The sequence below is a fragment of the Neoarius graeffei genome, chromosome 24 (assembly GCF_027579695.1).
Source record: "Neoarius graeffei isolate fNeoGra1 chromosome 24, fNeoGra1.pri, whole genome shotgun sequence".
In the NCBI taxonomy this organism is placed as follows: domain Eukaryota; kingdom Metazoa; phylum Chordata; class Actinopteri; order Siluriformes; family Ariidae; genus Neoarius; species Neoarius graeffei.
The window spans coordinates 3,189,769-3,201,757 of record NC_083592.1 but is presented as its reverse complement, the minus strand read 5'-3'; the positions used below and the strand labels follow the sequence as shown (position 1 = coordinate 3,201,757).

General features: G+C 41.3%; 1 protein-coding gene across 1 annotated transcript in view; it reads left to right on the top strand.

Moving 5' to 3' along the window:
* The window catches only part of LOC132872746 (BOLA class I histocompatibility antigen, alpha chain BL3-7-like), a 223,758-nt gene that overhangs the window by 82,511 nt on the left and 129,258 nt on the right, over positions 1-11,989 (top strand). The gene's annotated exons all lie outside the window — the stretch shown is intronic.

Genomic DNA, 11,989 nt, shown 5'->3' with positions numbered 1-11,989 from the left:
GACTGGATAGAGGCCTCAAAGAAAGTGCTGTTTGAAATCTGTCCTACTTCACAACGGAATATCGTACACAAGGGAGCACAAAAGGACGCTAATAACATCAAGAGCTGTCTCAAAGTGCTAAATGAGTGTGGGGAAAATGTCCCGAGATTTGTATCTCACTACTTGGATGAGTTGCCACCTGTGACTTTTTCCAATATGGATGTCTGCGGCCTACTTCGAAAAATAGAGCAGCTACACTGTGATGTTTCCGCTGTGAAACATGCCCTTCATCGGCAGACTGAAATAAGCGAGTGCTTGTGGGTGTCTACGGCGGATGTGACCCGCCGTATTGGTGCCCTGGAACAGCACTCTGATCATGGCCACAATGGTTTTGTTGGGCCGGTGAAGCGGCTGGAGGATGGGAATGTAAGCACTGACCATGCTGCCAAATTCGCGGCTGCTGGAGATGCCGACAGCTTGGCGGAGGTGACCGAAATTTTAGAGGACCGACACCGAGGAGAGCTACAGAGACCGAAGCTCCTTACAATGGAAAGTGCCACACCAACACACAGGCCCGGATTATCAAAGTGGAGCGACGTGGTGAGAAAGGGGAAACGAAAGAGCACTGAGGAGTACCAACATGGAACACGCTCGGGGAAATCTTCGTTGGGCCAAAAGAAAACTGGAAAAACTATTGTGGGCACAGGAGATGCAGGGGACATCAAGATGATAACAACAAAAAGGGTGAGTGTCTTTGCATCCAGATTTTCACCCGATATAGATGCTGAGGTACTGCGTACTCACCTTGCGAGTAAACTTGGACATGGTGTGTTATGTGAAAGGATTGTCACTGTTAACACCAGATACGCATCATTTAAAGTGTCCGCGGAATGCAAAGAAATTGGCGATATGTATAACCCGGAGCTTTGGCCCGAGGGAACATATGTAAGGCGTTTTTACGAACCACGGAAGGCTGGAATAATTGGTAATGCGGCTACACTATCTGCTGGGGCCACGAGTGCGCTCGCTACTGACATGAGTGCCTAACCATGGTGTTGCTATGGATATAAATATTCTGTCATACAATTGTCGTGGCCTACGTCTGGGCCAAAGTGCAGCAGATAAAGCTCGCCGCTTGGTTGTTGATCAACTGTTGGAGCAATGTCACATACTGTGCCTACAGGAAATTTTCCTAGCAAAACAGGATTTAAAGGGACTGAATTCCGTAAGTGACAGTTTCCATGGGGCAGGAGAGTCCATCACTGACCTCAGCCAGGGTATAAAAAGGGGCAGAATTCCAGGAGGTGTGGCAATCCTGTGGAATAAGAGACTGGAGTCAGCCATTAATGTCATAAGGCTTGCTGTGGACTGGTGTATTGCTATACAGGTCACTCAGGGGGATAAGAAATTTATTATTTTAAATATTTACATCCCATATGAATGTCAACATAATGAGGAAGAATATGTAAATAAGCTTGCTTTTATTACTTCTTACCTTCAAAGTGAGTGTGTCACAAACATTTTTATTGTTGGAGATATGAACGCGGATATCTCAGACAAAAGGTCAAGCTTTGCTAATCACATAAGGAATTTTTGTGTAGATAATAACCTGATTCTTTCTAGCAAAGAGCTTTTGCCAGCCGAAAGCTATACATATATTAGTGAAGCTTGGCACACCACATCCTGGTTAGATCATTGTCTCTCTACAGCTGATGCTCATGCCTCCTTGTCACACATGGAAATCCTATATAATGTATCCACTTCTGATCACATCCCAGTAAAGATGGTTGTCAGATCTGAGTACATACCCGCAACAGTAAAATGTGCAAATAATTCTATTCCTGGTAAACTGGATTGGTCATCTTTTTCATGTGAAGACATAGCTTCTTATTGTAAATATTCTGATCAGCTATTGAGCCATATATATCTCCCTATAGATGCACTTTCATGTAAAATTTGTAACTGTACAAATACCAAACATAATACATATATCTCTGCAATGTATACTGACATTGTCTCTTGTTTACTTGAAGCTAGTAAGCCTCACCTTAAAGTCGTAAGGAGAGGGAAAGTCCGGCCTGGATGGAATATCGATGTAGCAGAATTCTATGCTGAGGCTCGTGAAGCTACTAAATCTTGGGCAATGGCTGGTAAACCAAGACAGGGGCCCATTTTTGAGTATAAGAAGAGTACAAATGCAAAATACAAATATGCAGTTCGTTTCATTAGTAAAAATGAACAATGTATGAGGGCCGACTCTATGGCAAAGAAACTTTTAAATAATACTAACAATGATTTTTGGAAAGAGGTGAAACATATTAATGGGTACAAACCCTCTTTACCATGTTCAGTAGATGGAGTCTCTGGAGCTAGTAATATTGCAGAGTTTTGGCGAATGCATTACAGTAAAGTATTTAATTTGACTCAGCCTAGCACCTGTCAAGTAGCAAATGTTGAAGCTATTGAGGTGATCAAGTCTCATGAGGTTTCCCAAGCGATTAAAAATTTATCAATAAATAAAACAACAGGGATGGATGCTATCTCTGCTGAACATCTTAAATATGCCAGCTTTAGGTTAAGTATACTTCTTGCCTTATGCTTCACTGCCCTCATGGCCCATGGTTTTCTTCCAGATTCCCATGATGACAGTGCAGCTGGTTCCTGTGATTAAGGATAAAGCTGGAAAAGTGGGATCCTCTGATAACTACAGGCCCATTGCTTTAGCTAATATATTGTCCAAAGTGGTTGAGCAAATTATCTTGCAGAGAATTAATTATTTAATTACCTCTACAGATCACCAATTTGGTTTTAAACCGAGACATGGCACAGACATGTGCATATATGTATTAAAAGAACTGCTGAACAACTACAAGAGAAAAAACTCCTCAATTTTTATTTGTTTCTTAGATGCTTCTAAGGCATTTGATCGAATAAATCATGATAAATTATTTAAAAAACTTGGTGCAGTTGGTGTCCCCAAGTATATAGTTAGTGTAGTGACTTCTTTTAAGGCACTTCTTCTAGACGCCGTTGAGGTGTTTTTAATTGCACGTGGTTTATTTAAACAGAAAAGTCTTCGTATAACGTCCACCATAACTCATAATAATAAAGGCAAACAAAAGGGTCCATGAAACAAAACGATAAACCAAGCGTGGTACGAGCACTACTCTAATAGTATGCCGCTGTGTTGATTTGTTATTAAAAACCTATATGCCTGCTGGCGTCACCAAATGTCCACAATTCCAAATTCCACAATATTCCACAGTTCCAAGTTTCCACCAGCTCACACTCCGACTACCAAACAAACTCCCTGTCTGTGTGGCACCCTCTACTAATTGTGCACCGCCTCTAATTGGACACCTGTGCATCAATTAGAAGACCGAGGCACTCAAGGCCAGGTTAAGTTGCAGCATAATTCTAAACGATTCCATATTCTGCCAGCAGGTGTCCATGTCAACATGAATGAATCAAATTGGCTCCTATAGTTAGAATATTGTCCTACTGGTATGCCCAGCAAACCATGCAGGTGAAATGGGACAACTGCTTGTCTGCCCCCTTTCATATCAGAAATGGAGTAAGACAGGGGAGTATATTATCGCCTGTTTTGTTTAATTTCTATATGAATGAGCTGTCCCATAATCTAAGAACATGTAAAACTGGCTGTATGGTGGGCAGTACAGTTATGAACCATCTTATGTATGCTGATGACTGTGTAATTTTTAGCCCTAGCTCAGCTGGTCTGCAGCAGCTCCTTAATGTATGCTCTGTGTTTGGGGAGCAGCAAGATATAAGGTACAATGAGCTTAAGAGTGTGATCATGATTTGCAGAACCATAGAAGATAAGCATATGACTTTCCCTGACTTTAAACTGTCGGGAAAGGTCCTAAACATCTGTAGGGAAGTGAAATATCTGGGACATGTTATCACAGACCAACTGACAGATGATGAGGATATTTATCGCCAGTGCCGTATGTTGTATGTGCAAGCAAATGTATTGGCACGAAAATTTGGTAACTGCTCTGATGATGTGAAGTTGACTCTCTTTAAAGTGTATTGTTCACCTCTATATACTGCACATTTATGGTTAAACTATAAAAAATCCAGCTTCCAGAGATTACAAGTGGCTTACAATGATGCGTTGAGAATACTCCTAAAAAGGCCCAGATGGACAAGTGCGAGTGGGCTGTGTGTGAGTGCTGGAGTTAATACACTGAATGCAGTGTTGAGAAACACAATGTATAGATTTATCTGCAGGCTGAATGACTTAAAAAACCAAAATGTTGTGGCACTAGTAAGCATGGTATACAGTGACACTCGCTGCACATCTCAGTATTGGAAGCATTGGTATAAGTGTCTCTTGAAATTGTGACATTAGATGTTTTTAATTTTGTGTGTTGTTTGTAATGATTTGTTTTTATATTGTGATTGTGTTGTTTTTTTTTTTTTTTTTGTCTTATGTGTTAATTTAATTGTTTTTTTGTACTCTGTGGGGATGGACCTTGAGTCTGGAATAAAGCATCATCATCAAACACGAGAACCACGACTTACATAGAGGATGTTAATGTTATCAAGTGAAAAGTAGTAAAACTGTGTAAAATTAACACAAAAACGCAAACGTAAGTGGCATCACAAATTGTATCAAAAAAAGTTGGAAAGGGTTTTCCCCTCAATTCCTTGTTTTTGTTTGCATTATCTAAATACAACTGCAGGTTCTTTATATGTACTTTATATATAATCAATAAAGTCCAACATTAAAAAGTCCAGATGTATTGTTTTCAATACATTTTTTTTTATCTCAACAAAGCAAATTCACAACTATAACAAGATTTGTAGATAAACAGTCTTGTTATTTTCCAAGAGTAAATACATTTAACTTGCAACCCCGATTCCAAAAAAGTTGGGACAAAGTACAAATTGTAAATAAAAATGGAATGCAATAATTTACAAATCTCAAAAACTGGTATTGTATTCACAATAGAACATAGACAACATATCAAATGTCGAAAGTGAGACTTTTTAAAAAAAATCAGGTTCAACAAGAGTCTGGTGTTGCCATCATTAAAGATGAAAAGCGGCTCATACATTAAATCAAAATAATACAAAACATGACAGCAAAAAAACAAAAAAGAATGCGTCACATCACAATCTTGCCTTGAAGTTACATTGAACACTGTCATTCACATTTCATTACCTCTAAAACAGTAGATATACATGTAGATACAACAAAGTAACATTAAGAAGAGTTTAAGAGGAATCTGTTAACTGCAGTTTTAAAAGTGTTCACATTTGCAATGACAGGGAAAACTGAGGCTGGCAGTGAGTTCCACAGCCTGCTTGTCCTTGGTACATATGAAGATAAATGAGGCTGAGTGTTGGATCTTGGCACATTGACGAGGTATGGGTGACCACTTGTAGTTGAACGGGTTACTCGTGTTCCAGTAACTTGGGTTGGCAGAATTCCTATAAGTTCCTCAGAGGGTTGCAGGAAGATGTGCCGGTAGAAGGTACTGAGACTGGCTACTTTCCTCCTGTGGCCCAAGGGGAAAATGCCGGCCTGTTGTGGGTCCCTAATTTGAAGTTGGCGTACAGCTTTCCTCTGGAGTCTGTCTAGCAGCTTTAGAGCCGTTGTGCCAGCACCGCTCCATATTGGGGAGACATATTCCATGAGGGGACGGATATACGCCTTATATACTGTTATCCGAGCCTGAAGAGGAAGGTCTCTTGTACGCCCAAGGATGTATAACCTCCTAGCCATCTTCTTGGCAAGGCTTTTGATGAATGGAGTCCAAGTTAGAGTATTGGTGATGGTGACACCAAGGAGAGTAATACTCTGTGTGGGCTTTAGCTCTTCATTCATGAAGTAGAGAGAAGGGTGGGTCTGTTCTCGTTTCCTACTTATAATCATCTCGGGTTTACCTGCATTGAATGTTATACACCAGTCAGAGGCCCGCTTGTCTATTTTGTCCAGGTCACATTGTAGGCTCTCAGCACAGGTGTTTCTCAGGCTAGGATTTTTTATAATGACATGTAGAGTTGAATCATCTGCAAATAGATGGTCATTCTTTAAGTGAGATGCAAGGTCATCAATAAAAATGAGAAAAAGTAAGGGCCCCAAAACACTGCCTTGGAGAACTCCAGCAGTTATGGGCACTGATGAAGAGGTAAATCCGTCTAGTACATAGGTGGCCAACCCGCGGCTCGCGAGCCGCATGCGGCTCTTTGCATGGTGTCATGCGGCTCTCACCTTCACGTCCAAGTTGGTGTTCGTTTGTGGTTTTATGTGCGTTTTCGCTTCACTGCAGTTAATTACGGTTATTTTATTAAAGGTGCTCCGCTTGGTTTCATTACGGTATTTTCACATCATGACAAATGCGCAGGTGCGTGAGATGATATGCTAAATTTCAGATCTCAAAATGGCAGGGAAAAAATGCACTTCAAAAAGAAAATATGAAGATGAAAACAGGACGTTTTTAACAGAGTGGGAGGATTTATATTTTTTCATTGAACGTTATGGCAAGCCATTCTGCCTTCTATGTCAGTCGTCAAAGGTCATTGCTCATCAGTTGTTTTCCAGTTATCAATTTGTGTGTGTGCGCGTGTGTTCTTCTTTCAAAAATTTGAGCATTGTATTATATTTTATCTATATTTGCACTTGCACTGATCACTGTTCCCAGTGCCTATGGAGCTTGTACTGTTTGAGGAAATTAAATTAGCACTTTGTAATTTCCATTTTCCGACTGACTGTATTTATTTGAATACTTATTTATTTGAATGCAGGTCTTGTGCAGGTCATGCAATTGAGAATTCAAGCTGAATCAAAATGGCTTTTGCATTTTCAATGTTAAACAGGTAACTCCAAAATGCACTAGAATACAGGAAATTGCATCTAAGAAATCCAGAATTTTTCGGGGGAGGCCCCCCGGAACCCCCCCAATGGGGGGAATCCCCACATGTAAAAATGTCTGCCTTTGTGCCCCACCTACAATTTTCTTCACCAGTCGCCACTGTTGAAAATGACTGGCCTGTGGTCTTGGTACTGCAGTAAATGTATCATTATCATGTTGGTGTGGGGCATTGGTTAAGTTGGAGTGTGACATCAATGTGGCTGTGTGTGTGTGTGTGTGTGTGTCCCCGCGTGTGCAGAAGGAAGGGTAATATTTGTGTGCCCATGTTCATGTGCCGATGTGGCTCTTTGCCGTAACACAGTAAGAATTGTGGCTCTTGGGCTCTGACTGGTTGGCCACCCCTGGTCTAGTACAACAGATTGGTGTCTGTCAGCTAGAAAGGATGAAATCCAGCCATACAGGTCACCTTGAATACCAAAGGAGGTCAGCTTGGACAATAGACTGCAGTGCCAAACACGGTCAAAGGCTTTCTTAATGTCCAGGGCAAGAACTCTAATTTCTCTCTGAGAGTCAAGAGCATTGTTCCACCACTGGGTAATATATGAAAGCATGTCGATTGTTGATCTCTTCTCTCGGAAACCATACTGGCTGTCACAGAGAAGCCGGTACGTGTCAAGATGTTTACGAATGTGATCACAGATAATACTTTCCATGACTTTGGATATTATCGGCAGTAATGATATGGGCCTATAGTTGGAGGGATCTTTCTTGTTTCCCTTTTTAGGTACAGCTATCACATGGGCAGCTTTCCAGTCGGAGGGAACTGTCTGTGTGTCAAAAGATATCTGGAATAGCTTGGCAAGAGCTGGGGCAAGTTCGGGGCCACATTTCTTAAGTACTGTTGCCGATATTCCATCTGGGCCATTGGCCTTGGAGGTGTCCAAATTACAAAGTTTCCGGAGAACAGTTTTGGGCCAGAACTTCAGAGAGGAAAGAACACTGGTTTTGGGTGATGAGTTCGGGGGAGTCTTGCCATTGTCGTTGAGGTGAGCATTTGCAGCGAAAGTCTTGTTCAGCAACTCAGCCTTGCCTTTTGCCTCACTGAAAGTTTTACCATCGCTCACTAATGGAGGAACAGAAGACATTTTGCTGCTGTCAGTCACTGTTTTGACAAGCTTCCACCATTGCTTATTGTCTGCATGCTTGAGATTCTGTTGTAAGTGTTGTGAAAACTGCACACGAGCACGGCACACAAAATGCTGACACTCTGCCTTGGACTTAATATACAAAGCCCAGGAGTCCTTTGTTCGGTCGTTTTGCCACCTTTTGAATGCATTTTCTTTCCTTTGAACTGCTAATTTGCAATCTTCATTAAACCAGGGTTTATCAGAATACTGATGTTTGGTTGTCTTGGAAGGAATGAACATGTCCATAGCCTCACTAATCTTATCTCTCACACAGGACACAGCATTAGCACTTTGGCCTTTTAAGAGAGAAGTCCAACTAACATTGGCCAAATATGAGCGCATACCATCCCAATCAGCTTTGTCATAGTACCAAGTCTTATGATTGCCTGGTTTACTCTGTGTTGGAAGTCTGTAGTTTGCCACAGAAGTTACCACACAATGGTCGGAGGACCCAAGAGGTGCACTGACGGTGACAACATGGTTATCTGGAGAATTAGTGAGGAAGAGATCTAATTTGGAGCAGTTTCCATCCTTACCAAGCCTAGTAGGCTCTACAACGAGTTGATGAAGGTTATTCAAAATGGCAAATTCATATGCACATTCTCCATGCACGTCAGTCTTATTACTGCCTAACCAGTCTTCATAATGGACGTTCAGATCCCCAAGAACAATGATTTCAGATCTTGGGTGGAATTCTTGGATATTGTCAATATTCTCAGATAACACATCATACAAAGAGTCATCATCTGATGGTGGCTGATAGACAAAAAACATATAAATCTTACGTCCTGGGAGGAGTAAATCCAGGCAAACAAATTCATGGTGAAGGTTCTCAAAGTCAGACATTCTTGTAACGGTACCGTAAGAGCTTCACTGCAATACACTACTAGCCCGCCCCAACCAGAGTCACTGGGTCTATCCCTTCTGAAAACGAAGTAACCAGGTACCACCAGCATCTCGTCATCAACCTTACTATTCAGAAAAGTTTCTGATACACAATAAATGTGAGGAAGTGTTGAAAGAAGATCATGTTCCAGGTATGTCCAATTGGTGCGTAGACCTCTAACGTTCGTAAATCGTGCAGTGAATTCATTTTGCTGAGGACCTGGGTTTGGGTGAATATCACCACAAATAAGGAACAAAATCACTAAAGGTAACATAAATTGGATCACAATTCCATAATCTTGGTCGATTCTTGCAGGGGTCATCACCATTATATCAGTCCATTTCGAGGCTTTTCTTAATTGTAATGTGACAATATAAGATAATATGACTTGGGGAGTCAACCCAAGCCAAATAATATGACCAGGGGCTATAAGCCACTTGCTCCTAGGGCTGAAACAGGGTGTCCCCCTTCACAGCCCCTACGGATACAAGCTAGGGTGTCATCCCCATAGGGAGCCTGGCCGACCAAGAATTGGACTCCCCTATGAAATTTTGAAATTTCATGACAGCAACACATCTCAAAAAAGTTGGGACAGGGGCAATAAGAGACTGGAAAAGTTAAAGGTACAAAAAAGGAACAGCTGGAGGACCAAATTGCAATTCATTAGGTCAATTGGCAATAGGTCATTAACATGACTGGGTATAAAAAGAGCATCTTGGAGCGGCAGCAGCTCTCAGAAGTAAAGATGGGAAGAGGATCACCAATCCCCTTAATTCTGCGCCGATAAATAGTGGAGCAATATCAGAAAGGAGTTCGACAGTGTAAAATTGAAAAGAGTTTGAACATATCATCTACAGTGCATAATATCATCAAAAGATTCAGAGAATCTGGAAGAATCTCTGTGCGTAAGGGTCAAGGCCGGAAAACCATACTGGGTGCCCGTGATCTTCAGGCCCTTACACGGCACTGCATCACATACAGGCATGCTTCTGTATTGGAAATCACAAAATGGGCTCAGGAATATTTCCAGAGAACATTATCTGTGAACACAATTCACCGTGCCATCCGCCGTTGCTAGCTAAAACTCTATAGTTCAAAGAAGAAGCCGTATCTAAACATGATCCAGAAGTGCAGACGTCTTCTCTGGGCCAAGGCTCATGTAAAATGGACTGTGGCAAAGTGGATAACTGTTCTGTGGTCAGACGAATCAAAATTTGAAGTTCTTTATGGAAATCAGGGACGCCGTGTCATTCGGACTAAAGAGGAGAAGGACGACCCAAGTTGTTATCAGTGCTCAGTTCAGAAGCCTGCATCTCTGATGGTATGGGGTCGCATTAGTGTGTGTGGCATGGGCAGCTTACACATCTGGAAAGACACCATCAATGCTGAAAGGTATATCCAGGTTCTAGAGCAACATATGCTCCCATGCAGACGACGTCTCTTTCAGGGAAGACCTTGCATTTTCCAACATGACAATGCCAAACCACATACTGCATCAATTACAGCATCATGGCTGTGTAGAAGAAGGGTCTGGGTACTGAACTGGCCAGCCTGCAGTCCAGATCTTTCACCCATAGAAAACATTTGGCGCATCATAAAACGGAAAATATGACAACAAAGACCTAAGACAGTTGAGCAACTAGAATCCTACATTAGACAAGAATGGGTTAACATTCCTATCCCTAAACTTGAGCAACTTGTCTCCTCAGTCCCCAGACGTTTACAGACTGTTGTAAAGAGAAAAGGGGATGTCTCACAGTGGTAAACATGGCCTTGTCCCAACTTTTTTGAGATGTGTTGTTGTCATGAAATTTAAAATCACCTAATTTTTCTCTTTAAATGATACATTTTCTCAGGTTAAACATTTGATATGTCATCTATGTTCTATTCTGAATAAAATATGTAATTTTGAAACTTCCACATCATTGCATTCTGTTTTTATTTACAATTTGTACTTTGTCCCAACTTTTTTGGAATCGGGGTTGTACGTTTTCAGAGACCAAAGATTTAGAATTCCACTGAAGAACATATTCAGTCTGTTTCAGACAATTTAAAAAGAAACTCAAAGAGGAACTTCAAGCATATTAAAATCATTTATTGTGCCCTCTTTGGCTTGCTCTTGGAATAATCCATCCGTTTCCTGTGTTTTCAGTATTTGGTATTTATTCTCTGATATTGTGTATTACTGTGTGTATTGTGGGCGTTGTACTCCTTCGACCTGCCAATTACTGAACATGATTTTTTTTCCCTCCTCATACCCTGACTCCCTGACTCTTAGCTTTTTAGTTCAATGTTGTATTTATATTGGAGGGATGCAGTAAAACAGTGTGATCTTTGGGGGATGAGGGTGGGGGGTGGGGGTCCTATTTAACTCATTATAACTGAAATATAGTTGTTAGACTTCTCCTCACTTCATCCTGTGTGTTCCGCTGTTGTAACCCGATGTTGGAGATGGGCGAGTCCTTTTCGAGCTCTCACCTGTGTAAATGAAATAATTCTCCATTCCAGCTTTTCTCCCCTCACTGGCTGTGTCTCATTACACTCATCCTCACTTCAGTAGAAGGTCTGCTGGCTCAGATATTTGGGGTGTTTAAGAAGCAGTTTTGCTCTCCCCTCCCAGTCCACACTGTGATTCAGGTGTAGTTTTACCTGCTGGAAACCAGTCACAGTGACAGGAACATCACTATACTGCAGTTAGTTCTGGTCCACTCTCTGACTGGAGAAGTTCTGTTGAAGAGTGTTGATATTCAGGAGAACAGCACTGGGATATTTGACTGTGTATCACTCCGCTTGTGTGTGTTTACTGTGTTAAATTACAATTCTAGCAAGACTTCATTACACTGAAACTATTACTACTAGAGCTGGAATGACATGCTGACCATCTCTCTCTCTCTCTCTCTCTCTCTCTCTCATTATAGCAGAATGTGATCAGATCTGGGAAGGAAATACTAAATAATGTAATCTAAACCCCTTTCCTCTCTTTTATCTCCCAGTGTCACTTTCTGTATAAACCTGCACTCTTCAGTTCTGATTACTCAAAATGAATCCTGAATTCTGTTTGGTGTGATTTCTGACTCTGAAATCAAGCTTCA